Source organism: Alexandromys fortis, unplaced genomic scaffold, assembly GCF_014885135.2.
Source record: "Alexandromys fortis isolate MF-2015 unplaced genomic scaffold, M_Fortis_MF-2015_v1.1 scaffold_141, whole genome shotgun sequence".
In the NCBI taxonomy this organism is placed as follows: Eukaryota; Metazoa; Chordata; class Mammalia; order Rodentia; family Cricetidae; genus Alexandromys; species Alexandromys fortis.
Genome location: NW_026068060.1, coordinates 2,247,106 through 2,253,575, shown reverse-complemented (window position 1 = coordinate 2,253,575; position 6,470 = coordinate 2,247,106).

Here is a 6,470-nt window from a genome sequence, read left to right as displayed (position 1 = left end):
CTGTCATTTCCTGCTTTTTTTCTATTATACATTTAGTTTATATTTTATATTATACCTACATTATGAAACATTAATTTTCTCCACCATATTGTTTATACAACTAAAGTCAGTTTTATTTTTGTTCTCCTTTTTACATGTATCTAATTTTATTAGAACTTTTTCACTATAGTCATTGTTTTATTTTTTCTTAGTCTTTAAAAGTCTATAAATCTTTTCTACAATTTTGTTCTCATATCCTACATAACATCCTTCTCTACACATTATATTGTCTTTAAAAACTTATTTTATCAAGTTCCTGTGTTTTTCTTACTTCTGCCTTCTTCTTTTACTTGGCTCATTTGCTGGTTCCAACAGTACCTTAAATAAATTGTAAATTAATAATATACTGGAAGGAAAAATATGTCAACATATTATGCTGTTTCAAAGAGATATAGAACTAGAAACCATTGACAAGGAAGCCTATTAAACCTAAGAAAAATATTTGCAGACAGAATAATACATTCATTGTTGGTCAAATGATCATTAAGCAAACAGAAAGGAACTTAAAAATATAGAATCTATAAAAAATAAAAACACAGCTTTTTAGTAAGACAATAAGAAATAAAACAAAAGTTTACAGACAAGCTCACATTAAAATAACCATTGAGAACTTTTGATAAGAATCAAAAATCTGTAGCCAAACTAATGAAAAGATACAGAAAACAAACAATAAAAAATTAGAAATGAACTTTGGGAACTCAGTCCAGTACTCCCATGTGGGTCTCTGTCTCTAACTCCAACCATTGCTGCATGAAGGTTCTATGGTGATATTCAAGATAGTCATCAGTCTGACTACAGGACAAGGCCGATTCAGGCACCCTCTCCTCTACTGCCCAGGGTCGTATCTGGGTACATCCCTGTGGACATCTGGGACCCCCTTTAGAGTCAAGCCCCACAATGTCTCCCTTAATTAAGATATCTTCTTCCCTGCTCCCATATCTGTCCTTACTGCATCGCAACCATTCCATTCCCCCAAGCTCTCCCCAACCCTCCTCTTCTCCCTTCTCTCTCCCCCTCACCCTTTCCTCACACCACCCCCATCCCCATGCTCCCATCTTTTGCCTGGAGATCTTGAAGAGCAGAAGGAGGGAGAATATGACCAAGGAAGTCAGAAACCATGAGGGGTTGATCTAACCACTGAGACACTGCGCCTGAACTAATAGAAGCTCACCAAAGCGAGCTGGAATGGGACTGAATGAGCATGGGATCAAACTGGACCCTCTGAATGTGGCTGACAATCGGGGCAGTCAGAGAACCCAATAAAAATGGTACTGGGATTTGTCTCGTTGGCATACACTGGCTTTTGGGGATCTTAGTCTATGTGGATGCATACCTTCCTAAACCTGGATGGAGCAGGGAGGGCCTTGGACTTCCCATAGGGCAAGATACTCTGCCCTCTCTTAGGACTGGACGGGGAGAGGGGGAGAGGAAGTGGGAAACAGGTGGGAAGTTGGAGAAGAGGAGGAAGTGGAAATTTTGATTCCTAGTATTAATAAAGTAATAAAAAATAAAAAAAAGAAATGAAAATGAAGGGTACAAATCTGTGGTGCCAATGGTGAATACTTTGAATACACATAATTCCAAACTAAAAAAAAAATCAAGATGAAATGCAAAGATATGGATAAGTGGATAAATTCCTAGATACCTTTGACCTGACAAAATAACCCAAAGGCTATAAGAAACATATTCAAACAGATAGTAAAGACATGAATGAAACAGAAGCAAAAATTATCATCACTACTTAAAATATAATACAGGACCAAAGAAATTTGCTCTTAAATTCTTCCATGTTTTCCAGTAAAAGTTGACATCCATGCATTTCAAATGGTTCTGCATTATAGAAAAGGTATGAAAACTACCAAATTCATTTCACAAAACTAGTATTGATATACCAAATCAAGAAAGCAGCAGAAAAGAAAATAATTACTGTTTCCACTCATTAACTGATTTCAAATGTTCAATAAAACATTTGCAAGTCAAATCCAAGAACACTATGACTGAGTTATTTCATCCCAGGGTTTCAAACTAAGTCAAACATACAAAGTAATAAATGGAAAAGAACCCCCCCCCCCAAAAAAAAACAAAGACTCTAGAAATATAGTTATATTTTAATAAATGGAGAAAAGAACACTGACAAAATTTTCTCTTCTTTAAAAAAAAAATCCCTAGGAAAACATGGAATAGAAAGATCCCCATTAAAATTACAAAAAGCCACATAGGGTAGAGCTCTAGGTTGAATACCAACTAGGATATGTTGAAAGAATTCTCTTTAAGATCACAGACAGGGTAAAGGTGCTTACAAGTCGTCTTCAGTATAGGACTTTAAAGTCTTATCAAGAGCATTAAAAGCAATAAGAATGTAATGCAACACCTATTCTGTGCACTACATGCTGTGGTAAGGTTCGCAGCTGAGTAAGGGCATGGAGATTAAGGAACAAAAGTGACGTGGGTAATCTGTGAATAGAGAATGTCTAATGTCTCTTTATTGTGTTCCAGAGCAGCTTAGATAGGTCTCCTTCCACACCCCAATTATCAGCTGCAAGTACCCCAGAAAGCGCTCCCTGGACATCAGGAACTCCTGAGGGTCTCATGCTCAGAGCAGGTGTAGAACAGTTGTTTGCTCAGAACAACTGTAAGCATAGAAAAACAAGTTGTTTACTATGGCAGGCAGACAAAAAGTCATAGGAAATTCACATCTGGTAGTCTACAATCCCCAACATAAGACAAGAGGTAGAAATTAAAGAGAAAGAAACAATAAGAAGTCAAGACATTCCTGTTTTCAAAAGATATGGCCCTTTACACAAAGGACCATACAAAATCTACAAGAAAACTCATCTCTCTATAGATTTTTAGGTAAGTAGCAGACTACAAAATCAATATATAGAACTCAGGAGATTTTCGGTATATCAATAATTCAATAACAACTTTCCAAGATGAAAATCTTGGAAAAAATTTGCTCAATAGTTTCAAAAAATGTTCAAGAAAATTGCAAACAATTCAGTTGAATTGCCTCTAAAATTAAAGACTTGTCACGTTCATACATTGGTAGAATTAATATTGTAAAATGGTTATATTACCTCAGGTAATCTATAGGTTGGAAATATATTCCACCATAATTCCATTTAAATAATTCTAAAATTCTAAGAAGAATGACCTAAGAATATCAAAAGCAATTTCAAAAACAGTGATGCTGGATATTCTAATACTTGATCATAAAATATAGTTTATAGCTATAATTGCAAACATATCCTAGGACAGGCACAAAACATAAATATAGAAAATGGCAGAAAGCAAACATGTGACCCATAAATAAATGCTCACATCTACCTACATTTTGACACATGTCAAAATTTTCTACTATGATAAAAATATCTTATTCAACAAATATTCAAGGAATACTGTTTACATACATACAGGAGAAAAATTGAAACAAAAATGAAGAACTTGAGAGAAGAGGAAAGGACTATTAGGGTCAAGGAGGATGATCACCAACAGGAGAGCTAAGGGACATGGATATGGCCAAGAAAAATATATAATTCCAGATATGCAAAAATTATATAATAAAACCAATCATCTTGTTTCAAAGTTTAACATTTTAAATAAAAACACAGTAAAATGTTGTCAGTAAATTTGTCTCCTTCAATATTTTTATCTTCATAAAAATTCTTAAAGCCAAAGTAATGATAAATTTTATTCTGGGTAGGATAATAAATTCTCTAGATAAGAATCAAAGGGAAATATATAGGAAATGGAACTGGTTAGCTTGAAAAAAATTTAAATTTACTACTTCCCCAAAAAAGCATTAGTTAGTGATAATAAGAAAATAACTATGTATCAGTTTGTATCTTTAACTTGTGGTGGCCATGGCATTAAGTTAATCTATATCCCTTCTCCCTTTAAATGCTACACACTAGAATGCTAGCACCTCAGTAGAGCAAATTTAAGATTAAGACATGCCACAGAAAGAACAAAGTTTCAGAAGTTGTCATCTTGATACTAGCAAGCTTCTGTTTCAAGTTTTCCATGATGAAACTGAAGGGCAACTGAGAAGCTAACACAAATATTTTGTAAGAATTCCTATTGAACTCAAATGTACATGATCTAGAAAATGGATGAGAGCTATACAACATCATTGTTAACCTTACAGATATGCAGCCCTTTTAAATGCATTTAACAAAGTTAAGAGCTTGTGACAGCATTTACTATCTCAAGCTGCAGTCAATAATGATTACAATCTAAAAATATTAATATTCTTATAACAGGAAATTTTATTAGAATAGTCATCTTTTAGATTAATAAGAATAATGCTAAAAGATGACACCCAAACTAAGGAAATAAGAGATATTATGTATAAAGATATAAATAAAAGAAGTAAAATTTACTAGTCATGCCTAATTCCGGTTGTAGTGATGGTGAGAGGAATTAAAATGTTAAATATATCACATTGTGCCATTTATTAAAAGCTGTTTAAAAATGTTTTCTGAAGAAGGGTTTATAATCTACAAATTTTCCTATTTCTTTTGTTCAAAACTATCATATAGTTCAGTTAGTGTTGTTAATATTTAAAGAAATTATGCTACATAAAATAGTTGTTAAGATTCAAAATATATTTTCCTCACAAAATCCACATTTTTGAAGTTTGGAAGCTAGACTTTTCACATGAATTACAAAGATATTTTAAAACACATTGTCTATGGCTGTGGAGGTCTTTTAACTTGAACCATATTTAAAGTAAATCGAAACTGCTCTAATTTTATTTTAAGTAGAATGTGATTGAAAAAATAATGCTTTTTATTGCTTTCCCTTTCTATTTTAAATTCTATAATTCAGATCATATCTACTATTTCCATCATTTTGCTTTAGCTCATTCATAATTGCACAATGAAAACAGGAGGCAGTAACCTGAGATTATGTGTGGCTGCACTATGCTTTATCACACATACAGATGAATAAGTAAAATGGCTGAATGGATTCCAAGTTGTTTTTTCATTTAATCTTCTGTGTGCTTCAGCCATAAAATACAGTTCATTTAAAGGGCTCTTTGTTGTTTCACTTCATTTATTTGGCATAATAGCAATAAATGTTCTATTATGTGTGTTTTGCAATAGTGAAACAGCTCCCAGCTCTACAATAAAACCAGAAGAGTATATTACTTGGCAATGGATTCTTGGGCCTGTGAAACATTTATAGAGAGGCCACTATTTAATGTATTAATGCTTGATAATGTCACAGTACCATTAAGTACCAGGTTTCAGTATGTTACAACTTCACAATGGAGCCTAAGGTGCTTATATATATGTATATATAGAAATATATTTCTTATATGCATACATGTATATTCATACATATTTCATATATATGTGCATGTATGATATGCATATGATTTATGTATTTTTACTTAACTCCCTTACCTTTATATATATAAATTTTCAATGAAAAAGGATTCTTAACTTGGTACATTCAACTAATATATATTATATTAGTTATATATATAATATATATGTGTGCGTTATATGCTTACCAAACATAAAAGTTTAATATGTATATGTACACACACACACACACACACGTTTTTTTTTTTTTTTTTGAGACAGACTTTCTCTGTGTAACAGTTCTGGCTGTCGTGGAACTTGCTTCTCAAACCATGCTGGCCTCAAACTCATAGGGATCCACCTTCCTCTGCCTCCTGAGTGCTGGGATTAGAGGCATATGTCACCACCCCCTAGCTGTTAAAATAAACTTGATCAGTTCATACTGGAGAGATTATTTTATTCAAGTAAAATGTTAAATGTAGTTATTCATGCTTTAAGTAACTGATGTAAAATTAGTGGTTAGAAACAAAATGTATAAACACAATGCACTTACTATTTTCTCACAAAGAAAATTCAAATATTTTAATAACTCCTTTTAAGAAGTAACGGTCATCATGAAAAAATTAAGGATCTAAAATGAATTATGCTAAAAAAAACTGAAGGAGAAATATATGTATTAAATTTGAGAATATTTTTTAAAATTGTGTATGTTTATCTTGAATTTAATTATAATTTCTAAACTGGGATACATAAAAGATGTTAAAAATAGACTTTGTGTAGCTTTTTTTAATCAATAGGTATAAATCCCAGTCAGCTGAGGGGGAAAATGCTATGCTTGAGAACTAACTGAATGAAGATTTTGAATTGCAGAAACCTAGGACTCCTCAAACCTGAAAGAGTCTATTGATTGGAGGTTTAACTTTACCCCACAGACACATCAAGAAAGATTAAGAGGAAATCTTTGAATTTGAAGACAATTAGTGCTCAGTAAAATTTTAAGCCCATAAGTATCAGTCAAGGCCAAAATTGTTTCAAAGGGGTGATATATTTTTTTTTTTTGATTGAGAATAAGAAAAAAAAAAGTTTCCGGCTCCTCCCAGACTCCCATTTCCCTCCCCC